Consider the following 26,720-nt stretch of genomic DNA (forward strand, 5'->3'; position numbering starts at 1 on the left):
GAGCATTGAGCACAGTCTCAGGCGGGAAGAAGGCTGAATTGCAGCTTTCAGCAGGCTCGTGCTAGGGTAAGACGGTAGCGGCCCTATTGTCCTACCCCCTTTCTTCCAGAATATTTAGGACTGTTTTTGTTTTATTCCCGCCCCAAGCCTAAATCTCACAATTCTAAGGTGTTTATTCAAGTATTACATGCACGTGGGTAGAAGTTTCCCGAGCTCACATTCCTCCTCAGAAACAGATCTCTTTTTCCAGTTTTTTCTTTACATTCCTTTCTTTGCTATTATGTTTAAGTAACCAACACATGGGCCCCTTTAATCCCGCACTTAGGGAGGCAGAGGCAAGTGGATCTCAGAGTTCCAGGCCAGCGTGGTCTACATAGTATGTTCTAGGACAGAACCGGGACTACATAGTGAGACCTTGTCTCAAAAGCAAACGACAAAAATCTTGCAAAGAAAATTTTCTTGTACAGAAAATGTACAAGAGAGAAGGCTGGAAGAAATTGCTGCTGTACCTTTTATCTGTCTTCTTTTTTCATCTACATCTCCACGCTCCTGTCTCATGACTTTTTTATCCTTCTATTTCAACATGCCATCATGCTGTGGTTTGGTGCACTTTGATTTTCCTGTCATATGAATGGAATACCTTTTTGTTTCTTTGCTTGCTTGCTTGCTTGTTTTGAGACAGAGTTTTTCTATGTAGTCCTGGCTGTCCTAGAAATTGCTATGAAGACCAGCTTGGCCTCTAACTCACAGAGATCTACCTGTGATCTGCCTCTGCCTCCCAAGTACTGGTATCTTTAATTTTTTTTTTTTTTTGACTGGTTTTGGCACCTAGTAATAGACCACATTTAGTTTCAAGATAACACTAAATAACAGTCAGAGGCAGCTATAGTCCTTTTCCAGTTAGGGTTTGTGTTTTTTTTTTGTCTTGTTTATTATTAAAAGAATGTGTCAAGATCCATAAATTAAGTTTGTGAGATACAGTTCTTCCACAGTAACTGTGGTTTCTGTGTCTCCTAAGAACAGAGAGAACGCTAGAAAAAAAAACAACTTAATGTCAGATTCAACTTGGAAATTATAACTTTTCAAAATACAGTAAAAAGATAGTTCTCTTGTGTGAGTTCTGGCCACTTAATTGTATATCATTAATGTGTTCTTGTAGCCTTGTTGTTTGCAAGATACAAGGTTGTCTGTGATGTGGGATTCCCCTCTGTATGCTGTGAATGCCATTGGTTAATAAAGAAGCTGATTTGGTCCTATTGCAGTGCAGAATAGGGCAAGGCAGGAATTCCAAGCAGATAGAGGAGGACAGAGTAGGCTGAGTCAGAGAGAAGCCGTGGAGCCAGTACAGTAGACCAATACCTCAGCTGAAGCCCACCAAAACTTTGCCAGTAGGTCAACATCCTCATGGTGATGCACAGATTTATGGAGATGGGTTAGTTTAATATAAGAGGTAGCTAGAAATACGCCTCAGCTATTGGCCAAACAGTATTGCAAATAATATAGTTTCTGTGTGTTTATTTTGAGTTGGAGTGCCTGGGAACAAATGAACAGCCTCCAACTACATGTCTGAATTTCAAATCCTGTTTGTTTTACAATATTGAGCATTAACTGGCCAACTTAACTATTAACTGGCCAGATTTTCCTATAATTTCAACTTGGCACATTAACATTTCTAAGTCTGTTCATTATCTTTTTGTAACAGGGTCTTTAAAATTGCTCTTAGATTTATCTATATTATTTTATGTATGTGAGTATTTTGCCCCTATGTATATCTAGGCACCACAGTGTCATGACTAGTTGTGAGTCACCATGTAGGTGCTGGGAATTGAACCTGGGTCCTCTACAGGAGCAATGAGTGCTCTCAACCACTGATTCATCCCTTCAGCCCTGTGACAGGGTCTTGATATGTAGCCCAGACTGGCTTTGGTTTCACAGCCCTCCTGCCTATGTGCTGGGATTACAGGTGTAGGCTGCCACATCCAATTAAACTTTATCTTTTTTTTTTAATTCAGAACTTTGTCTGAATTAAACTCTCTTGCCTTACAAAACCCATTATATTAATTTTGGAAAGAAATTATATACATTTATTTTATATGTTCCTTTAGAAATAGAAATACACTGTCTTTTTCAACTATATCAGAAATTTGGGATTTTTCTTTTCTTTTTTTTTTTTTTTTTTTTTTTTTTGATTTTTCCTCCAACACCAATCTCCTTTGACAGCATCCTCAACTTGAGTTTATATCATAAGTTAGGACAAGAAATCTTGACCCTAGTTCTCCAAGACTGCAGAATACTTCTTCCTTCCTTCCTTCCTGAGTCAGGTTTCTCTGTCTAACAGCCCTGGCTGTCATGAAACTCACTCTGTAGACCAGAGTGGCCTCAAACTCACAGAGATCCACCTGCCTCTGCCTCCCAAGTGCTGGGACCGAAGGCGTGTGCCACCACGGTAGAATATTTCTAGTAAACTTCTTGCTCCAGATGTCTATTTCTTTGTAGTTTACAGAGAACAAAGAAGGACTTTAAAGAATTTGAGCTTTGGGGCTCAAGAATAAGTGAATTGTAGTGCCATTTTTGCCCCTTAATGTAGAGGATACCTCTAAAGAAAAAACATGGAACTCACGAACAGAAATACTGACAGAGATGGTCACAAACCAAATTACAGAAATAAATTAAATGGCTCAGAGAACTCTGGAGGGCTGTTCCTTCACCAGTTACCAGTTATCCAAATAAAGTAGTGACAGAACTGCTCAAAAAGTAAAGATATGGGTGACGGCTCAGCCACTAAAAGTACTCGTTACTCTTCTGGGGTCCCTGAGTTCAGCTCCCAGCACCCATGGTGGTACATCATGGCAGCTCACAGCCATCTGTAACTCCAGCCCAGGGGATCCAGTAGTCCTCTTCTGGCCTCCATGGGCACTGTACACATATGATACACACACATTCAAGCAAAACACCCACACACATAAAATAAAAATAAAAGTACATACACCGTAAACACACAGATCTCCAAAGCAACTGTTCCCAGACCTTGTGAAGCATGGCAGTGTCTTCAGTAGTGTGCTTCTGCACAACTTGGGAGCAGCAGCAGCAGCAGCTCTGAGCAGGAGCAGCAGCAGTGAGAAACAATGTTCCTACTGTTATAGGTGTTGATTCCAAATCTTTAACTGTCCTGCGTACTTCTGAAAGCCAGTCTAGTGGTTTTCCTAGTTCTGTGTCCCGATCTCTTCACAGTAGTAGGTTCTCCCACTTAAGAAGGAAAGGCATCTGAATGCTGAAACAACATACAGTGAGCTTCTGTATCTTTGGGTTCTGCATCTGTGTGTTCACCCAAAACACGAATTAAATATACCCAAGAAAAAGTAACCTCTGTTCTGAAGATGTGTAGACAGTTTCTAAATGTTATCCTCTAGACCAAGTATAACAACTATTTACATAGCATTTACATTGTATTAGGTGTTATACATAATCTTTTTGTTTGTTTGTTTGTTTTTGTTTTTTGAGACAGGATTTCTCTGTAGCTTTGGAACTATCTGTTCTATCCTGGAACTCTGTAGACCATGCTGGCCTCGAACTCACAGACATCTGCCTGTCTCTACCTCCAAGGCAATGGGTAATCTATAGATGATTTATACAAAGTCTAAATACAGGTTATAATTCTGTACCATTATATAGAAAGGTCTTGAACACTCATGTACTCTGGAATGAGAGAGTGGTCCCAGAGGCCAGCCCCCCTCAATGCTGAGAAAAGACTGTACCAGAGTATAAAACCTGCAAGGAACTAAGGAGAGAAACCAAAATAACAGAACTGGTAATGAGGAGCTGAATGACTGTTACTAACAGACTCTTTGGAAAGCAGTATTTTTTCTGGTAAATTGAAGGAAAATCTATTCAAATTGTCCACGGATAAGTCACTGAAACTAAAACCATCAAGTGATGTATAGAATGGACTTTGGAAAGTTTTAAATAAATGAGTGACATAAGAAAGCAAACCTTCCACTCACCATCTGCTTATATTTTGAATACTGCTTCCCAGAGTTTATAAAATAAAAGTAAGCTGGTGGTGGTGGTGGTGGCACACACCCTTAATCCCAGCACTCAAGAGGCAGAGGCAGGCAGATTTTTGTGTGTTTGAAACCAACCAACCTGGTCTATTGAGCAAGTTCCAGGACAGCCAGAGCTATATAGTGAGACCCTGTCAAAAAAAAAAAAAAAAAAAAAAAAAAAGCAAAAACAGTGTTGGAGAGATGTCCAGAGGACCCAGGCTCAATTTCCAGCATCCCATGGAAGCTCACAATTGTCTGTAGCTCCAACTCTAGGGAATCTTATACCTTTATACCTTTACACAGATATACATGCAGACAAAACACCAATGCACATAAAATAAAAATTTCATTTTTAAAAATTAAATAAAGCGCTAAGGATAGATGATCTGGTGTCAGTCTTATCTCCTTAGAGAAATACAGAAGGTTCACATATGACATATTATCAATTTTTAGAGCCCTACTAATGACCAGCATCGCTAGTCAGGTGTATTGACACCTATGTTAGCATTCTGAAGACAGAGACAGGAGACAGCACCCACATCAACTCCAGCTCTAGGGGTATCTGACACCTCTGGCCTCTTCAAGCACCTGCACACATGGACACAGACAAACACAAAATTTAAAATAAATATTTTTTAAAATTATAAAATAAAATACAAATTAATATGTATAGCAAAATGTATCTGGGTATGGTGACTCATTCCTGTAATTCTAACACTTGGGTGAAAGCAGGAGGATGAGAAAACCAGGGCTGGCTAGGTGGCTCATGGGATGCAGTTCTCAGCACCCACACTGTGGATCTTACTATCAAATATTCCAGTTTTAGGAACTCCAACACCCTATTCTGACTTCCCTGGGCACCAGTCATACATGTGGTGCATATATACTTGCAGGCAAAACACCTGTACACATAAAAATAAATAAATCTTTTTTTTCAAGACAGGGTTTCTCTGTAGATTTGGAGCCTATCCTGGAACTAGCTCTTGTAGACCAGGCTGGCCTCGAACTCACAGAGATCTGCCTGCCTCTGCCTCTCAAGTGCTGGGATTAAACGCATGTGTCACCACCACCCTTTTTTTTTTTAATGTATATAGGGCTGGTGCAATGACTCAAGAAGCACTTGCCACCAAGCCTAATAACCTAAATTTGGTCCCTGGAACCTGCATGGTGAAAGAAAAAAAGTAACCTCCACAAGTCCTCTGACTGCTACATATGCTCTGGGGCACACACACATACGATATATAAAAATACATAGTGTAATTATTATAAATCACAAAGTTATGTTTCCATGTGATAGAGCATTATAAACCAGGATAAAAGGAGTCAGTTCCATCCATCTGTCACCATGGAAATATCTCGAGTTTTAGTAACTGCTGGTTAAATCTGGCCCACAGAATAAAAATAAAAACGAGCTCTCTCCTCTCACATGTTCCATCCTTCTCCTGACTCCAGAGCGTGCAGGAAGATGCTGGGCTCTGGGACATCACTTAAACCTTGGTCCTGAAGCTGAGGACAGGGTGTGTGTTACAGTTGTACTGCAGCTCCGAAGTCAGCGCAGTTGTCTGACACCTGCTGAGAGGTTAGCGGAGAAAATGGGGAGGGGGCAGTAAGGAAGGAACTGACTAGGAAACAGAGGACTTTAGCTTCATCTATTTGGAATCTGGGCTTACCCAGAGACTAGGGAGAAAGTTCGTATTTGCTTAAGTAGTGCCCTGGTTCATTTTCTGCTGCTGTGATAAACAACATAACCAAAGCAACTTGGGGAAGAAAGGATTTATTTGGCTTATACAACCCAAATCACAGTCTATCCCTGAGGAAAGTCAGGACAGAAACTGACACCGAGGCTGTGGAGGAGTGCTGCTTACTGACTTGCTCCTCATGGCTAGCTCAACCTGCTTGCTTTCTTTTGGTTTGGTTTTTGGTTGTTTTGTTTTGTTTTGTTTTTGCTCTTTGAGGCAGGGTTTCTCTGTATACCCCTGACTGTCCTGACCATTGGTGGCACTATCCACAGAGCTAGCTCCTCCCACATCAATCTCCAATCAAGACATTACCCCCACAGACCTGCCTCCAAACCAAACCCAAAGGAAGCATCTTCTCAGCTGAGGACCTCTCTTCCCGGATAAACTTAGCTTGTGTTAAGTTGACAAAAATCCAACCAGCTCAAGTTAGCAAGGATGAATAGAGGAAGGACCAGTGATCTAGCCAACCTCCAACAGGTAAGTAAGCACACATCATTCCTAGCAGGCAATTGATTCTGTGGCAATCCAGATTGCTTTCGGAGTTCAGTTCCGTAAGAACACAAGAACACAAGGCTCATTTATAGCAAACACTTTCCTCACCTAGTGACACTTTTCTGTGTCACTAAACAGAAACACCTTTCTGTTTAGGCAAGTGTACTAAAACATTTGAATGTTTTGAAAATTAATTTCTAAACCAAGGGAGAAAAAAGCCAGATAGGTGGCGCATGCTTTTAAAACCAGCACTCAGTCAGGTGATGGTGGTGCACGCCTTTATTTTTATTTTCTCACTGACTCCATTAAAAATTAGGAAAAAAATATAATAAAATGGGGCTGTAATAAAAGCAGTAGCAATATGGCTAGTCCTGTGAGATGTGCCTATAGTGACAACTTATTCGGTAGCTTTCACTCCAGGTGGGGTGGAGCACGTCTTTAATCCCAATGCTTGGGAAGCAGAGGAAGACGAATCTCTGTGAGTTCGAGGTCAGTCTGGTCTACAAGAGCTAGTTACAGAGCAGGCCCCAAAGCTACATAGAGAAACCCTGCTTCGAAGAACAAAACAAAACAAACAAAGTATAGCTTTCACCCAGTAGGGGAAAAAGAAGAAAAAGCCCGCAGGATGTACACTGTGTGACGGTACATTGCTGTGATTGGTATAATAAAGAGATGAACGCCCAATAGCTAGGCAGGAGAGAATAGTCAGGACTTGTGGGCAGAGAGAACTCTGAGAAGAAGAAAGGCGGGTTCTCCAATGAGATGGACGCCAGGAAAGCAGGACATGCATTATGGCTGAGCGTAGATTAAGAAATATGAGTTAATTCAAGTTATGAGAGCTGGTTGGTAATAAGCCTAAGCTAAGGCTGAACTTTCAAAATAAGTAATACCAAGTCTCCATGTCGTTTATTTGCAGACTTGCAGTCCCAACGAGAAAGTTCTACTACATACTCCATCAAGCCTGAAGACCTGAGCTCAATCCCTGGAGTCCACACGGTAAAAGGTGAGAGCCAGCTCCTGCAAGCTGCCCTCTGACCTTTACACACACACACAATAAGTAAGTGTTAAGGATGGGAACGAAAATAACTACTCACATTTCTTGTGACTGACATTCAGAAATGAGAGAGATTGTGAAAGAGCACGCGCATCTTCTAAAGATCCCTTGTTTCTACAGAGACTCTATGGGGCGAGCATTGCCTTGCAAGTAACAATGAATTGATTACAATAATGATTGATTGTCTACTATTAGGTGATCTACAGGCATGAGCGACCTGCATAGAACTCGCACGTGTTTCTGACAATGTGGCCCTACACCGGTTCGTTATCGCATGCGCTAATATCATCCATCTCCTCTGACTGACTTTTTATAATCAGTTCTGCAGGTTTTTGCCCGAAGGAATTTTCTAAGGTTTTCAATATCCTGTAAGTACTCTCTCTGCAGACCCTTCCTGTTAGTCCACCAGACATGCCCAGACAGATGCGAACCTCGGTAGTGAACGCCGCCTTCTTGCAAATATACTTCCACCAGGAGAGGAAGAAACAAGAGGACTTGCCATCTGAATTGTTGTATTTCCTACTTGGGGTATATATATCTGAAAGACTGAAGCAGCCAAATGCGCACTCTAGCCATGCGCATTAAATTAAATTGGATTGCCATCTGTTGGTAAATATTTCCAACTTTGTGCTTCATGCAATACTTCTCCACGACTCCATTCTCTGTCGGGCAAACTAAGGCATTATCTTTTATTTATTTATTTTTAACTTTTATTTTATGCACATGAGTGCTTGCCTGAATGTATTTGTGTAGACCGTGTACACACATGGTTTGGGTGGAGGCCAGAAGGTGGAATCAAACCCCGTGGAACTGGAATTACAATAGTTGTGAACCACCATGTGGGTGCGGAGAATTGAACCAGCGTCCTCTTGAAGAGCAGCCAATGCTTTTCTTACCAACTGAGCCATCTCTCTAATCCTTCCAAAGCACTCTTCAGCTTGTGTTGAACTGACATAAAACTAGCCTGCACAACATCCCCCACTGTCTCTCCCTCAATAGGAAAGTATGTACTACATACACTCATATCAAAGCTCCTTTGGGATCTAATTAGCTTGAAGGTTTAAAAGCCCCATTTCTGGAGCCAGAATTTGCTTTGCAATTTTGTGGTACCACTTACCAATTGGGAGATATTTGACAGTTACTTAATCTCTGTGTTCCTGTGTCCTCACCTTAAAGTAGGGCGATAATAGTACCCATCTAATAGAGTTGTGAGGAAAGGAGACGGAGGGAGGGATGGAGAGAAGGGGAGATGAAAGGAGAGGGAGGGAGGGAGAGAAGAAGGGAGGGAGGGAGGGAGGGAGGGAGGGAGGGAGGGAGGGAGGGAGGGAGGGAGGGAGGAGAGGTACAAACTGGCACATCATAGAATGTCACTGAAGGCAGGTGTTGTATTTTAAATATACTCTTAACTGCCACCCTAACACCCTGGTTTGATATTGATAAACTACTTCAACATATGCTCAATGATGAATTACTATCAAAAAATACATGATAGTTGGTAAAAAAAAATAAAAATAAGAATTAAGCTATCAGAATAAAACCATCTTGAAAATATTTTTTGTTTGTTTGTTTGCTTGATTGTTTGGCGTTTGGGTTTTGTTTGCTTCCTGTTTTCAAAACCGGGTTTCTCTGTGTAGTCCTGGATGTCCTGGAATTAACTCTGTAGACTAGGCTAGCCTCAAACTCAGAGATCTGCCTGCCTCTGCTTTCTGAGTGCTAGAATTAAAGGCATGCGCCACCGCTGACCAGCTTTAAAGACAGTTTAGTGTCTTTCATTAAAATAGTCTTACAGCATGCCAGTGTCCCAGTTAAGAGCTTAAGTGAGCTACTTTTGCCTCTGGAATCTTATGTTGGTATTTCAAGGACAGTCCAATCACTCTGAGACAAGCTGGATCCTACTCTTAAGTCACAATAATGTCCAACATTATGACATGAGCGAGAATGCCCACAACCTATTTTCCTACTTATTCAAAGTTCTAAATGAGAGTCAGCTTCAAATGTTACCTCCCTTATGGACTAGCTAGCTCCTGATGTATGTCTCCTACAAACGAGAAGGATGCTAGTTCCAGCTGAAGTGTGCAAACAGCGAAGCAGCATGAGGTCTCCAACGACCAGCCTCAGCCAGAAGGTACAGTGATGCTTAGGTCAAACTTCATTCCCACTGGATAGTTTAACCTCTGACAGGTACTAACCTTTAACTTTCACTTCAGTGAAGCTGTTCGTATTCCTACTAAAGTTTCCTAGTGAAAACGTGAATTGTGTAAACATCTGTACTTGTGTCTGTCTTTCAATGCTTATCAGTTTTTATATGTTAGATCAATGCTCAGATCACTTTTTGTTGGGTTTTTTTTTTGGTTTGTTTTTTTGAGACAGGGTCTCTCTATATAGCTCTAGATGTTCCTGAAACTCAAAGAGATCCACCTGCCTCTACCTCCTGAGTTCTGGCATTAAAGGTGTGTGTCACTCAGTGACTGAAAAATTATATTCTCCTTGTCAAATTGTTTATTTGGTTTTTCAAGACAAGGTTACTTGTATAGCCTTGGTTGTCCTGGAACTCACTCTATAGACCGGGTTGGCCTTGAACTCACAGAGATCCACCTGCCTCTGCCTCCCAACCTCTTGAGTCCTGAGATTAAAGGTGTGCGCCATCATCACCCAGGGGAAAAACCATATTCTTTTCAAATACAAAACTTAAACATATAAATGTAACTTATCAAGTGGATAAAACATTGTCCTGAAATAAAGCCATTTTTATGTTTCTTTACATGATCAACCCATGTTACATAATCATTTCTTCATACAGTCAGTATGGGATGCTTTCTTAATTACTATTTCCATCTTTTGTTTCTCAAAGGAATTGTCAGTTGCCAGGCTTAGTTGATACTCTGTTTTCTGAAGTGGGGAAGGGGCCACATGCATTTATTAATTACAAACTAAATTTTATAGCTTTATCTCGCTGCTGCAATAGCCAGAATTCTCCAGAATATGGAAGTCTACTTTTATTCAAGAGGCCAATTTTTCTCTTTCAATCTAATGTATTGATGAAATTATTTTTTACTTCTTTAATTTCTTTTTAGATGAATCCAACTATGGATTCATTTATAAAATCTAAAATCCCAGTCTTGGGGACACTGAAGCAAGAGGATCACCCCAAGTTTGAGGCCAGCCTGACCCTGATTTAAAAATATGTCTGAAAAAAAATCTGTATATGGAAGTAGACAAGTGATAGGTTTGATTTCACATTTGTCCCAATTAGCTGGCAACAATGCAAAGGCTTAATACAACTCTTTAACATGGAAAATCCTACAGTAACGAGTGTGCTTAGTCTACAGCTGGGATCAGCAATGACCTTTCGGTTTCCAAGTGAGTCAGCAGTTAATTTGTGTCCTCTGAGCAATCGTGGCAAAGGTGAAGCATGACCTGGAGGGACATTGCAGAGCAAGAAAGGAAGTGAGGTTTTCAGGAACGAACAGAGAAAGAAAGGCATTTCCCTTGAAGATCAGCGGCTTCCTCAAATTCCACTGTGTTGATCAATCCCAACTCACACGTGTGTGAAAACTGTGAGGAAGAGAGATTGAAGCAGAGGAGATGAGAAAGGTGGATGGGGAAAAATCTCTACCTGACAGAGAGCAGAGAACACAGCACGAGATTGCCCAAGAGCCAAAGCTCACTGATGTGTTCAGTCTTCGTCCCACTTGAGATAAGTAAGGTTCAACAGCCAGGTTCTAGCACAATTCGACAATTCCACCGTAGTTACGAGGGTATATTCTGTTGTAATAATGCTGGGGATTGAACTCTGGGCCTGGCACGTGTCAAGACGATGATACTTCCAGTGTAGCTTTACTGTCTTTCTCCCCAATTCATCATGGTTAAGAATTGCTTGGGTTTGTGAACTGGACAGGATGGTGGATACATGTAAGTTCAGCACTCAGGGAGGCTGACACAGGAGTTCATGGCCATCTTTGGCTAAGAAGTGAATTTAAGGCCAGCCTGTGACAAACATTACCAGGGAATAAATTCATTTAAAACTAATATCAGTAGAAGATAAGCAAACTTCTTTACATTTCTTTGTGTCAACAGTAAGTATTCAAGACAATCCTCATTTATCATATTTCAATGGGCTACAAGTGAATGAAATAGACTGTGGCCTCCTAACCATATTTTCTCTCTGATTCAAGTTTCTCAAAGACATAAAAAATAAAAGCAATGGACCCCAATGGGACCTAGCTCGCTTAACATTTATTTACAGTGAAACACTGAAAAAATGAATCAAGGGGACTTAGGATCAACCAAGTCATAAATTAAATCAAAATGGACATATCAAAATATATATTTGAGGGGCTGGAGAGATGGCTCAGTGGTTAAAAGCACTGCCTGCTTTTCCAGAGGTCCTGAGTTCAATTCCCAGCAACCACATGGTGGCTCACAACCATCTGTAATGAGATCTGGCGCCCTCTTCTGGAGTGCGGGCATACAAGGAGGCAGAATGTTGTATACATAATAAATAAATCTTTAAAAAAAAATATATATATATATATATATATATATATATATATTTGAGGGCTGACAACATGGCATAGTAGGCAAAGGCCCTTGCTGCCAAGCCTGCCAAGCCAAGTTTCATCACCAGGGTCCACAGGATGGAGGGAGAAAACAACCCCCACAAGCTGTCCTTTGACCTCTACGTACAAAATGTGGCATTTGTATACTCCCCTTTCACACACAGACACACACTCTGAATATGTAATTATACTGTTTGTTTGTATGTATGTATGTATGTATGTATATATAGATGGATGGGTATTTGAGCCATGGTGATATATACTGATATTCCTAACACTGGGAAGGCGGAGGTAGAAGGACCACAGAAAGTCTAAAGTCAGCCTAATCATGGAGCCCATTCCAAAGCAGGCAGGACTACATAGTGAGACCCTGTCTCAAAACAAAACATGGGTAGGTGAGATAGCTCAGTGGGCTCAGGCACTTTCTATCAAGGCTGACAACTGGGTTTGAGTCCAAGAACCATGATGCTGGAAAGAGAGAAGTGGAAGTTGTCTTTCGACCTCCACATATGGGCCATTGCTCACGTATGCCCTCTGCACACACACTCACAAAAAAATAAATAAAATGCATAAAGATGAGAACACAGAAAATTGAGCTGCCAGTGTAGCTCAGATAGTAGAGTGTTTGGCTGTCATACATGGAACTCTGGGTTTGGGCCCCACGATCAGGTATGTCAGAGCATGCTGGCAGCCTCACCTTTCAGGAGGTAGGAACAGAAAGATTAGAAGTTCAAGGTCAAGCCAGCCCGTGGTGTGGTGGTGGTGCTTTTAATCCCAGCACTCTGGAGGCAGAGGCAAGGTGGATCTCTGTGAGTTTGAGGCCAGCCTGGTCTACAAAGTTAGTTTCAGGACTGAAAACCCTATCTTGAAATATATATAAAAAAAAAGAAAAAGAAAAGAAAAAAAAGAAAAGAAGTTCAAGGTCCTCTGGTCCTCTGGGCTATATAGCAAATTGGAGACCAACCCAGGACATTCACCCTTTTTCTATACACAGACACATACACACTCACACAAAACCAAAATAATATTTCAATCTCTACCAGTCTAGTTTGGGAAGAATTGCTTCTCTCTCTCTCTCTCTCTTTGGTTTTTCGAGATGGGGTTTCTCTGTAACTTTGGAGCCTGTCCTGGAACTAGCTCTTGTAGACCAGGCTGGCCTCGAACTCACAAAGATCCGCCTGCCTCTGCCTCCCGAGTGCTGGGATTAAAGGCATGCGCCACCAGTGCCCGGCTTCTTTCTTTCTTTCTTTCTTTCTTTCTTTCTTTCTTTCTTTCTTTCTCTCTCTCTCTCTCTCTCTCTCTCTCTCTCTCTCTCTCTCTTTCTTTCATTCTTTCTTCTTTTCTGTCTTGGCATTTAAGCAAATATAGTCTATTAATAAATCATGTTCAGGTAGAATTATAAGGAAAAGTATTAATTGAATTGAGAACGGAGACATAGTATATTGTGCCATGTGTTTCTTTGTAAATATTTTAACAGTTATCTTAATGTGCCAAGATGCCATAGAAGGATGTTAAAGGATAAATGAGTCGCTTAATTGCCTCACCTCAAGGATGCCAGCTGATAGATACAGCTCAGAGATAAGTTCAGAAAATAAAAAAGATGCCAGTTGATTCGGTTCCCACTGAGGACTTGCAAATGGGCACTTTCCTTCTGTGTCCTTATGAAGGAGAGAGATGAGAGCAGGGAAGAAGAAAAGAAAGAAAAATAATAATAGAAGGAAGGTGGGGCAAGGGAGCAGAGGGAGGCTGTTCCTTCCTGAGAGGGGACTTGTCTCAGCTCAAGGGCCTCATCTTCAGTACCTCATATAATCCAAACTACCTCCCAGAGGCCCATCTCCAATGCCAGCACGCCAGGGGTTATGGTTCAAACTTCTGAATTTTAGGGGACCGCAAACACTCAGTTCATTACACCCAAAACGCAATGCTCTGGATGGAGTTCTGGGTCTCTGGAGCGAGGGTGCTCCGCCTGTCTTTTGCTTAGGAAGATAAGGAGTAAGTAGGTGAACTGAGGAGGAACATATTCCAAAGCACCCCCAAAGCTGGCGGTGAAGTTGTCCAGATTTCTTCCGCCAGGCAGAATTATCTGGTCTATACAAAGACAATCTGAGAAGCACAGCCTAGGAACCTATACCATGGCAGAGACAGAAAGCTCAGAGGGCAGGTCATTGTTTGTCAGATGTGGAGAAGAAAAGAAGGGATAATCGTGAAGAGGTCACACCATGGAGGTCTTTGGAGCAGTTGGACTGCCCCGTATTAGAATTAAGGTGGGGTTTCTTAGGATTTCTTCTTGTATTAAAATTCATGGAGCTATACAGACATACATAGACTGTTTTACTGTATGCTAATTGAAGTGATTAAATGTGAGCCTGTTTTATTTTAAAGATTTTATTTATTTATTTTGTGTGCATCGATGGGGAAGACATCCAAGCATAGTGTTCATTGGGTGGCCAAAAGATCATACCAGGGAGTCGGTTCTCTTCTTCCACCAGGGATCAAAATCAGGTCCTCAGACTTGGTGGAAGTGCCTTTACCCACTGAGCCATCTCACCAACCATGTGAGGCTGTTTTAATAGTAGACAAGAATTTCTGTAGGAATATATAGGAACACATCAAAATTGGAAGACACTGATTTTTTTTTTGACAATTACATAGCTGAAATATCAAACGCAGCAATCTTAGAAGCTTGTCTCCCAAGCAAGGGGTTGAATATTGTTTCCAGTCAACGTTTTGCATTCTTCTACATCATATCCATGGCAACTCGAAAGCTAATGAGATGCCCGGCAAGCCTGACAGCCTGAGTTTGATCCCTGGATCCCACATTAAGGTGGTAGAAGAGAACCACTCCACACACATGCTGTGACATACTTTCACAACACACACATCCACACACTCTCATACACACACATCCACACACACAATTTTCAAAGGATATTTTCTTTTTTTTAAAGATTTATTTATTTATTTATTATGTATACAACATTCCTTCCATGTATGCTTGCATGCCAGAAGGGGGCACCAGATCTCATTATAGATGGCTGTGGCCACCATGTGGTTGCTGGGAATTGAACTCAGATACTCTGGAAGAGCAGTCAGTGCTCTTAACCTCTGAGCCATCTCTCCAGCCCCAAAGGATACTTTCTAATATTGCTTTCATAAAATTTCTCATTGTAGACCTAAAAGCACTAACTTACCATACTTCTTTTAAAGGGCCAGTGATAGCCTATGCATTGTTTTGACAGGAGCCAGGTACAGTGAGAAAGAATGTAGGCTCTGGACTGAGACTGCCTGGTTTAAGTCCTGACTCGGTACTGTGAAAGCTCATTTGGGTGGTTGTCTACCTAACCCATCTGGGAGGAAGAAATTCCAGTGGAAGTACTTCCTCCATCAGATTGGCCTGCAGGCATGTCTGTGCACTATTGATTTGATGTAGGAGAGCCCAGCCCACTTGGTAACATCTCTAGGAAGAGGGCTTAGGCTGTTTAAGAAAGGCAACTGAACATTAGCCTGGGCACAAGATGGAAAGCCTTGTTCCTCCATAGTTTCTGCTTCAAGCTCCTGCCTTGAGTTCCAGCCTTGGCATCCCTGGCTGATAGACTGTACCCTGAAAGATAAAATAAACCCTTTCCTCCCCAGGATGCCTTTGGACATTTTGTTTATGGCAGCAACAGAAAGAAAACCAGGGCAGACATTATTTAGTAGGATAATTATAATCACCTTCATTTCCTTATCTGAGAATGATTACATTTCTTAGTGCACTGGGTTATAAGAATTGAGTTACTCTATAGATAGCATTTACTCTGGGGGCTGGCACATATCCAACGCTAGGTAAGTATTCTGTCAATCATAATACTTTACAGCCCCTACATGACATTATAACTGATTAAATGCCCAAATTATGTAAGTACAATGATTTTTTTTATTAAGTTTATCATAAATATATAATAACTGTAATAAAGCTTTAGCTTAAAGGCTCTGGTTTACAACCCTGTCTCAAAACTGTGACAGGGACAGCATCCAGGTCAAGCTTTCGTTCTGTCTCTGGTGAAGAACAGAAGCATGCTCTAATTGACAGTAAATCCAATAAGCATGAAACCACTGAGTGTTTACAAAAGGAAGCTAGTTGGAGCCTACATCGTGTTGCTAAACCTACAGTGTTCACATTGGAAACCCCAGTCATTAAGTAAACACTGCATTCTGGACTCACGCTCTGGCTGTCCTGACTCCATCTGGGTAGCTCCACTAGCAAGATTCAGAACAGTGAACGAAGTTCTAGGGGGAATAACTTAGAATCTGTAAAAACAACAACAACAACAAAAACCGTGCCAAAGTGTCCTCTGAACATGCAGGGTCTGCTAGGGTAATACGGGAATTCCACATCGCCAACAATGTAGAGATAATGGCCACGGCTGCTTGGTGAGTTATTATTATTATGTGTTCCAATTCCTTTACGTACGTTGTCCTCAACCCCCTCACAAAACCTCTGACATGGGCTGGAGAGACGGCTCAGTGGTTAAGAGCGCTGCTTGTTCTTCCAAAGGTCCTGAGTTTGAGTCTCGACAACCACATGGTGGCTCACAACCATCTGTAATGGGGTCTGGTGCCCTCTTCTGGCATGTGGGCATACATGCAGAATAATACTGCATACATAATAAATAAATAAATATTTAAAAAAACAACAAAAAAAACCCAAAACCTCTGACATTACAGATGAGAAAATGAAGGCTCAGGGAAGTAAAATAAATTGTCCCAAATGTAAAATTAGTAAGCAAAGCTATGATTTCTATGTTCCCTAACTGCATAGAACATGGATGCGCACAGAAACACATCTTTTTACGGGGACTGGGGACTGAACTTGAGACCTCACACATGCCAGGCAAGTGTGCTACCACTGAGCTAAATCCTTAACCCTGTAGCACACATTCTTACTATAATTCTACACTAACTTAGGATGAAAATTCAACAACATTTAATATTTTTTCAACCCCAAGGATGAAAATTCAACAACATTTAATATTTTTTTCAACCCCAAGAACCTATGATTTATTAAAAATTTCCTAGATACATGACCAGGTCTTCCCTAATCATTTCTCTAGCCCCAGAACAGGGATCTTTCTCAAGGGGAAGGATGGCCCATGACAATCTTTCTTTTCTATTTTGAAACAGGGTCTCACTGTGTAGCCCTCACTGAATTTGCCATGTAGACCAGGCTGGCCTCAACCACACAGATATTTGTCTGTCTCTGCTTCCTGGGTGCTGGGATTAAAGGGAATATCGCCCTACCAGACTCTGCTACAGACTGATGACACAGTTTTGCGGTTGTCAAAAGTTGGGTTGATCTATTAGATTAATATATTCCAAAGATTTTAGAAAATAGTAGAAAGGATAAGGAGGTCAGACACACAGGTGGGCAATGACTGGCTACAAACAAGAATAAAGATACGCCACAATAATTTGGAGTAGTCGATTAAATTTGTAATACTCTGCATCCTGCACACTGCAGATTATTCAGTGCAGTGGAAACTATTTCTTATCTACCCAACATACGCTGGACAGAAACAGAATTTAGGGACGATATTAAAATGGAGTTTCATTAGAGCTGGGCTTGTAGATCAGTGGTAGTGTGCTTACTTTGAATACACAAGGATTTAAATCTCAACACAAACACAGACACACGTGCCAAGATTTTTGAGGGGGGGGGAGTTGTGAGTGTGAGTTCAAGTACTGGAATTTTTGATTTATTCACCTGCAGAAGGAATTATTCATCAAACTGAAACACTAATGGTGTCTAAAAGTGCAAGCTTTTAGACACCATTCAGTGAAACTGACTGATTTTCAAGAGTTCCAAGCATGGGACTGGCACAAAGGTGGGCCACAGGCCAGTTAAGTCCACCTCGACAGAATTCTGAAGCTGCTGTTAACCGACTAAGACTCACTACATCTTTTGAGCTTTTCACAAAGCACCTCGGGGAAGAAAACGCTTGAGGAGTCAGCCTCTCAACCTCCTTTACCCATCCTCCATCGCCTTTACCGGTTCCACACAAACCCGAGAACTCAGGAGACATAAAGAGATGGGTGTGAGCACGCCTCTGGCATTGGATTGGTATTTAAACTTAACAAGCGGCAGGCAGGAAGGTAGAAAGGCTTCTGAAACTCTATCAGGTGCACTATTCTGAAGCTGAATGGGGCTTTCAGCTCTGCCAATTTAGTATAGTTGGTTTCCTGCAGCTCTGTAACTCAAGTCACAGCCTTCGCTTTTTTCTTTCTTCCCGAGTCCTCTGTTTTATTCTCCTGATCCAGAAACAATGACAATAGAAGGGGGGAGGGGCGGGGATTTTAAGCTTGGCTTGCCAGGGAGCCGCTGCCGGTTCCCCGTGGCGAAAGGAGAAGACTCAGCAGGGCTTTCAATGCCTAAAATTAGTCAACTTTGCCCTTGGTTTGCCTGTGGAAGAAATACATTCATCTCTGAATCAACCAATAGTCTCTCTCTCTCTGTCTCTCTCTTTCTCCTCTCTTCCTCTCTCTCCTCACCCTTCACTCTCCTCCTCTCTCCTTCTCTGTCTTCTCCCTCCCTCTCTTGCCAGGAAGGCATCTTAAATTTTGAGAGCGTATCCGTTGGTGGGTAAAGTACTTGCAACAGTGCAAACATGAGGCCCTGAGTTCAAATCCCCAGACCTCAAGTAAAAATCTTGTGCAAAGACAGTCAGTACCTGCAACATTAGTGCTGGGGAGGTGGAAACAAGGAGATTCCTAGAGCTCAGCTCATTGGTCAGCCAAGCTAGCTAATCAGTTAATTCTGGCCTTAAGGAAAAGACCTTGTCTCAGAAAATGAGGTGGGGAGTGAGAGAGGACACAATGTTGACCTCTAGCTTCTAAACCTGTGCAAACCCATATGAACATGAATACAGATGCCTATGCCATATCCACGAACCAATATTTTAATGGGTAATGAGAAAATGTGTTGAGCTTCAGTGCATGAAATCTTATGTGAATAACAACGCTGATGTTGTCACTGAAGGTAAAAAGTAGGTTGTGTGTGGGGTGGGAGTGAAGGGCAGAGAGATGGCTGTTGTTCTTCCAGAGGTCTTGAGTTCTATTCCAAGCAAACACAGGCTGACTCTCATCTGTAGTGAGATCTGGTGCCCTCTTCTGGTAGGGAGGCGTACGTGCAGATAGACCACTCGTACACATAAAATAAATAAATACACCTTAAAAACTTAAATAAATAAAATAAAGGGCTGTGGTTGGCAGGAAAAAAAAGATGACATGCAAAATATTCCCTTCTAAAGCACCGTTAGCTTAGCCTTGTACTCCTGCTGCTAAGCCGCTTCTTTCTGTACAACTTACGTCAATGTTGATCAGAGACAAACCTCAGCTTAAAAAAATAATAGATCAGCAGCTCAGTGAAGACTTCATATTCTTCTATTTGTGTCTTTAGAACTCTGTGAGAGCAAGGACTATACAGACCATAAAAAGCCATTGATAACCAGAGTAGCGCTGACAATGGACTGAGAAATACCTAATGGTTCTCCTGGATTGATCAACTTTTCAATTAATCAGTTTTAGGGTTCTTGTTTGTTTGTTTGTTTGAGACAATTCTTTCTCTGTAGCCCAAGCTAGCCTAGAATTCAGTAAGTAGCTCAGAGTGGCTTCAGACTCCTGAAAATCCTCCTGCTTTAACCCATTGAGTTACAGTTGTGAGCTCCCGCACCCAGTTTAATATTCTGCGCTTATATTAGGGTCATAAAGATCAAACTCTATAGCTTTTTATATAACTATTCTGAATGGTATATGGATCAGTGAGACTCAGGAAGAGCGGAACACTGAAATTGAAAATGAATGAACTAAATGGTCACAGGAATAAATCAGAGGCTAATGTTTCAGACCAGAGGCCACAGAGGAAAGGTGTAAGGGGTCATGTCCTCGTGTAACGTCAAAAGAGATGTATAAAATCGCTCTCCTTATAAACTCCTGAGCGTGAGGAAATATTAACTTCATTATATAATGAAAATATCATCTGTGATATGACACCAGCATGGACTTTGGTAACCAGCTAAATGCCGAGCGCTGACTTTGCATTTTATATGCACTGCATCATTTAAGTCTCAGTGCAAGTCCATGGCACATGTGCTGCACTGTTCCCAAATTAAATGGAGAAACTGAGGCCTGTGAGCCCAAAGTCACCAAACCTAGGGCTCTCCATCTTTTGTTCTTAAATTCCATAGCTATCAAGACTGGCCCTGGTCTGACTAGACTCTAATAAAGTCACCATGGACAGATCCATCCTGAGGCGTCAGCAATAATATCATGCTCTGTAAAATAACCCATCCACATGTCCTATCCCTGAGCTACCTTGCCTTTCATCTTGCCCCATCATCGGATAAGTCCGCAGGACTGGAATCCGAGAAGCCCAATTACATATGCCAAGTTTAAAAAACTGTCACGAAAACGTTTTAAAACCCCTTCTACAGCCACGGCACCTCCCTTCCTAGAGTTCTCATCTGGAAGAAGAATGCAGAGTCCACATACGGTTTTGCAAGATGAATACAATACTCATGCTGAGCACCCGAATTATAGATATGAACAGAAGAGATGCGGATTGAAAGGACCTCCATTTACAAAATCTAATATCTCAAAGGTCTTCTTGCCCGTTTAAATTCATTCCACATATGCTTCAAGATTAAAAGTTATAGTACCTAACAGAGAAAAGGCTGTGTTTGGGTAGGCGAGGGGGGCTAACGCTTTTGTAAGCTTAAGTTTTAAAATGCAAACCACCGGAACATGTGATTTTTCCAAAGCTTCCAAGGGCATTTTCCTAGAATCAGGTAAAGGAGAGCATCCAAGTGACCTACTTACAGCCAAAACTGCTCCAGGTTATAAAAGATGGAAGTCAAATGGATCCTGGAACCCTGGCATCTGGCCCTGTTTTATGGCTCATCGATCAATCTGTTGTTACAGGAGAGCACATTTCAACTGCGGTTTCTAAAGAATTCCCATCTTTGTTATTCTTATCCAATCCTTCGCAACTCCTCCCCCACTTACAAAACCACCTGGAAGGGCATTTAAGAAGGTCTCCGAAGAATCCCAGGGCGGTTACTCTATTGTCTACGCCTTGAAACTTGCTAATGAGGCTACAGTAAGGTTAGACAGCTTAATACATTTTTTTTTTTTTTGCGGTAAGCAGTCCTGACATTATCCACAGATAGTACCATTTGAACAGTATAGCCTGAGTAATATATGAAAGATAAACAAAATATTGTAGATCTAAAATAAATGCCTACATTCTAAAACAATGGTTCTGGGTAGCAGGTGTTATGAAAAAGATACAATTAGCAGTTCTGCTCGGGAAAAGGGTTATGCAGAAACGCCAGGTTATCGTGGCGGAGTCCTCTCCTCCTAACATGAGACAATCCCACTACTCAGTTTGTACACTTAAGATCATGTGCGATGTTTTAAAAACACAAAAGCAGGGAAAGCCGGCGTACCACAACATGCTTTCTTAACTTTGCTGCTACCTGTTAATCTGTGCCTTACACAGAAGTGAACCACCAGCTCGCCTTTCTAGTTCTTCCAATCTTTTAGGGGTGTAGTTTTCCAATGTATTTGCCTGGATCCCATCTTACCATTCCTATTGGAGAGAAAGCCTTCAGTTTTGCAACCCTCCCCCCACCTTGCTTCTCTACGGCTTCAGGAACAACTTCACATGCTTTCTCGTTTCTATTTATTTGCCCATGCTATTTAACTTTCCTTGTCAAAATAATTAAGAGGATTCTTTTCTATACACTAATAGTTTTTAAAAGAACCATGATTACCAAGTAACAATGGTAGTGGCAAAATCCTTTCTATATGATTTCACGGATTTGTTAGCAGTCCGGACAGTCTTCCTAAGTCACTCTCAAGTGAATTACTTCCCAGTGAGTAACGAACAGACTCGGGTATGGCATGTTTGTTTCTGTAAAGATTTCTGGATGTTCTTCCTTCCAAAGAGATTTTATTCCAAATTTTATCATGAAAACTATGAAACGGTGTTTTGGTTTGGTGGTTTCATCTCTCTCTCTCTCTCTCTCTCTCTCTCTCTCTCTGTGTGTGTGTGTGTGTGTGTGTGTGTGTACGTGTGTGCATCTGTGTGTGTGTCTATGTGTGTTTGAGTATCTGTGTGTTTTTTAAGACTAAATTGTAGTACAGGCTAGTTTCAAAGCTGTCAAATTCATGACAATCTTCATGTTTCAAATTTTCATGTTACTGATATTAGAAGCCAGGCCACTACATCCAACTTGGTTCGATTTCTTTATCTTAACTAGTTTACTGATGATTGGCACAACTATAAACAAAACAAAAAAGACCTATATTAATTTGGTAAAATTAATTATATGGTTCTGATTTTTAAAAAGAGGGAGGGCTGGGGAGAGGACTCGGTTGGCAAAGGGTCTGCCACATAATTATGAGGACCAGAGTTTGGATGCCCAGTGCCTACTTAAAAAACAAGGCACAGGCCACTTACCCACAACCTACAGGTTCCCCTCAAGAGCACATCCAAGCTCTCTGTCCAGCCAGGTCCTATGCCTACTTCCTATGATCTAGAAGGGTGAGCCTACCTGGTCCACGTCTCCTTTCCATGGGCCTTCCCCAGCTCCCAGATCTAGTTCAGGTCCCACATACAATGCCCTGACCTGGTCAGAACAACCCTTCTGGTACTACCCCAAACCCAAGGCTCGGATCAGATCAGAACACCCGTTCTTGCTTGCCAATCCAACCCTGTGTCCACCAGATTTCAATCTAATTTATGCATGTCCAACCTTCAAGTCCAACTCGGCTGGCAAATTCTGTGTTCTGTCCCAGCTTGTTATATTCATATCAAACAGAGAACTAACAAAAGAAGTACACATGACAGGAGCTCATTACAAAAAATATAAATAATATGAAAGATCAAGGCAGTCCCCAATCCACCATTCTTATAGAAGTGTTCTCCAGTTGTCTTACTTTGGATTTCTGTTGCTGTGAAGAGACACCATGACCATGGCAACTCTTTAAAGAAAATATTTCATTGCAGTGGCTTATAGCTTCAGAGGTTTAGTCCATTATCATCATGGTGGGACACGGTGGCACGCAGGCAGACATGGTAGGTGATGGAGAAGGTGATTCACAGGCATCAGGACATGAACTGCCTTCCACACTGGGACTAGTTTGAATATAGGAGATTTAAAGCCCCAGTAACATACTTCCTCCAACAAGGCCATACCTCCAATAGTGCCACTCCCTGTGAGTTTATAGGAGTCAATTACATTCAAAATGCCACATCAATGAAAATCACCTAGATGAACCCCAGGACGCACAGAGTTTAAAAGAACAATCATAAATTTAGTCAAAGAACTCAAGAAGTTTGAGGAACATTTAAAAAACAAACAAACAAACAAACAAAAAACAGCTCAATGAACTTAAAAAAAGAATGCACGGGCTGGAGAGATGGCTTAGTGGTTAAGAGCATTGCCTGCTCTTCCAAAGGTCCTGAGTTCAATTCCCAGCAATCACATGGTGGCTCACAACCATCTGTAATGAGGTCTGGTGCCCTCTTCTGGCCTGCAGACAGAATATTGTATACTAAATAAATAAATAAATAAATAAATACTTTAAAAAGAGAATGTACTGAATAATAATAATAATATTAAGAATAAATGCTTAGGGTTGAAATGATGGCTTAGAGGTTAAGCACACTGGCTGCTCTTACAGAGGTCCTGAGTTCAATTCCCAGCAACTACATGATGGCATTATAACCATCTATGATGAGATCTAGTATCCTCTCCTGGCATGGAGGTGAACTTGTAGGAGGAACATTGTATACATAATAAATAAATCTTTAATAACAACAACAACAACAACAAAAAGAATAAATGCTTAAAGTCTGGCAGTGGTCACCTTTAATCCCAAGACTCTGAAAACAGAGGCAGGAGTCCCTCTATGAGTTCGAGGCCAGCCTGATCTACAGAGTGAGGTCCAGGTCAGCAAGGACTATATATGGAAACCCTGTCTCAAAATAAAATAAAATGAAATAAAGAAAAGAAAAAAAAAGAACAGAAAAAGAATAAATGACACGGTGGTGCAGGACTTTAATCCCAGCATTTGCGAGGCAGAGGCAAGCAGATTTCTGAGTTTGAGGTGAGGCAGCCGGGTCTACAGAGCAAGTTCCTGGATAGCCAAGGCTACACAGAAAAACCTTTCTCAAAACAAACAAATAAACAAAAACTAAAGCGAAAATAATGAAAAAAAGGTTTTAAAAAGAAAAAGTGCTCAAATGATGCCCAAGAAAATACAAAAATAAGTCTGACTGTAATGAGGAAAACAGTTCAAGATTTGAAAACCCAACTCAATAAAGAGAAAAACTGAAGAGAACTCGAGTTGAAATGAAAATAGAACTGAAAAACTCGATAACCCAACTAGAAAGTACAAGGGAAACCCTTATAAGTAGAATAGGATTAAACAGAAGATCAATTATCAGGACTCAAGGATAAAGTAGAAGAAACACTAAACAAGTAAAGAATATGAAAAATTAAAACAATAACAAAAAAAAAGGAAAGGAAAGGAACATGCAGGATTCCATAAAAGGGCCATACCTTCAAATCACAGGACTAGATTATGGAGGAGAAACCCAGGTTAATGGCACAGACCAGATCTTCAACAAGATCACAGAAGGAATTTTTCACACATCAAGGAAAGACATAGCCCATACAGATAAGAAAAATAAACAAAGAGAGTCGATAAGATCAGAAAAGAAAATCTGCATAGAGTACCAGCACTGAAACATTATGTACACATAACAAAATAAGACAACATCTTGAAACTGCAAGGAAAGAAGACCAGCCTAAATAAAAAGCAGGAAGCAACACTTCAGACGGAAGCGAGGAACAAGCCTAACCAAGAGATGGTAGAAAGGGTGAAAAATGAAGCTATAATTTGGAAACGCAAAGAATCACTAAGAATACAGAAGAACAATTTTACCATATTAAAGTTAAAATCATCCTTTTTATTTAGACAGAAAAGGGGGATGGTGTGGGATTCCCCTCTGTATGCTGTAAATATGTTTTATTACCATTGGTTAATAAAGAAACTGCTTTGGCCTATGACAGCACAGAATATAGCAAGGCGGAAAGAGAGGAAGAAAGCAGGCAGAGTCGGGCAGATGCCATGGAGCCACCCAAGAAGCAAGAGGTAAAAAACCATGAGCCGTGTAGTAAAATATAAAACAATAAAAATGGATTAATTTAAGATGCAAGAGCTAGCCATAAATATGCCTGAGCCTTCAGCCAATCAGCCAAACAGTGTTGTATATTTTTTTAAGAAAAAAAAAAAACAAAAAACCGAATACAGACGGAGATGGTACCAAAATGGCTGCAATCAACATACACTTTTTTTTTTTTTTTGAGTCAGGATTTCTCTGTGTCCTGCTATTCTGAAACTCTCTTTGTAGACCAGGCTGACTTCAAACTCACAAAGATCCTCCATTGTCTCTGCCTTTCAAATGCTGAGATTAAAAGCATGCACCACCACTGCCCAGCTAAACATACATTTTTTTCAATAATAACGTTAAATATTAAGGACATCCATTTTTTAAATCAAAAAACAGATTGGCTAAATGGCTCATGAAGCAAAATCTAGGCAGGAGAGATAGCTCAGTGGTTAAGAGCACTGGCTGTTTTTTCAGAGGTCCTGAGTTCAATGCCCAGCAACTGCAAGAGGCTGCTCACAACCATATATAAGGGGATCTGATGCCCTCTTTTGGCATAAAGGCATACATGCAGACAGAGCACTCATACATCAAGTAAATAAATTTTTAACAAAGAAGCAAAATTCATCTATCTGCTGTCTACAAGAAACTCAGCTTTAAAAATAGGCACCACTGTAAAATGAAAGGATGGAAAAAAAGTACTGCAATCAAATGAGAACAGGAGGCAAACAGGAAGTGCTATTCTAATATATAATAAAAACAAGCTTCAAATTAAAATTAATCAGAACAGACAAAGAAGAACACTTCATTATAAACAAGAGAACAGTTAAGCAAAAAGACATTACTATACTAAAAATATATTCACCAAACTCTGGTGCACTCAATTTCCTAAGTGTACTCGTAGAATTAAAGATTCAGATAAACACCATCCCACTAACAGTAGGTGTCTTAGTTTCTGTTGCTATGAAGAGACACCATTATGGATCAAAGGAACTCTTATAAAATAAAGTATTTAATTGGGATTTTACTTACAGTTTGAGAGGGTTAGTCCATGACCATCGTGGTAGGATGCTGGAATAGTAGCTGAGAGCTATACCCTGATTCACAGACAACAAGCACAGAGAGAGACTGGGTCTGGCATCGGCTCTTTAAACCTCAAAGCCCACCCTCAGTGACACACTTTTTCCAACAAGGCTACACCTACTCCATCAAGGCTACTTCCTAATCCTTCTAATCCTTCTCAAACCTTTCTACTCCCTGGTGGCCAAGTATTGGAACATATGAGCTGATAGGGACTATTCTCATTCAAACCACTAAGTAATGATTTCAGTGCCCTACTTTCTCATCAACAGATCATGTGGACAAAAAATAAACATATCAGAATTAAATGGTATCATTAATCAAATATACTTAACAGCTACCTATAGAATATTTTCCCCAAACTCAAAGGAATATACATTATACCCAGCAGCCCATAGAAACCCCTCTAAAACAGACCGCATCTTGGGAAACAAAACAAATCTTTTCAGATTCAGGAAGATTTGAATAATTTCATATAAGGATATAAGTAATAATGCAATAAAACTTCAAATCAACAGCAAATAAATTTCTAGTAAG

General features: G+C 40.9%; 1 protein-coding gene across 1 annotated transcript in view; it reads left to right on the forward strand.

The window, feature by feature from the left end:
- Positions 1-9,343: 9,343 nt before the first annotated feature.
- Atad1 (ATPase family AAA domain containing 1) overlaps positions 9,344-26,720 on the forward strand; it is a 72,470-nt gene continuing 55,093 nt past the window's right edge. Inside the window, exon 1 of the mRNA XM_048438851.3 lies at positions 9,344-9,453. The gene's annotated coding sequence lies outside the window, so the exon portion shown is untranslated. The remainder of the gene's footprint in view (positions 9,454-26,720) is intronic.

Source organism: Myodes glareolus, chromosome 7, assembly GCF_982192425.1.
Source record: "Myodes glareolus chromosome 7, mMyoGla1.1, whole genome shotgun sequence".
Taxonomy (NCBI): domain Eukaryota; kingdom Metazoa; phylum Chordata; class Mammalia; order Rodentia; family Cricetidae; genus Myodes; species Myodes glareolus.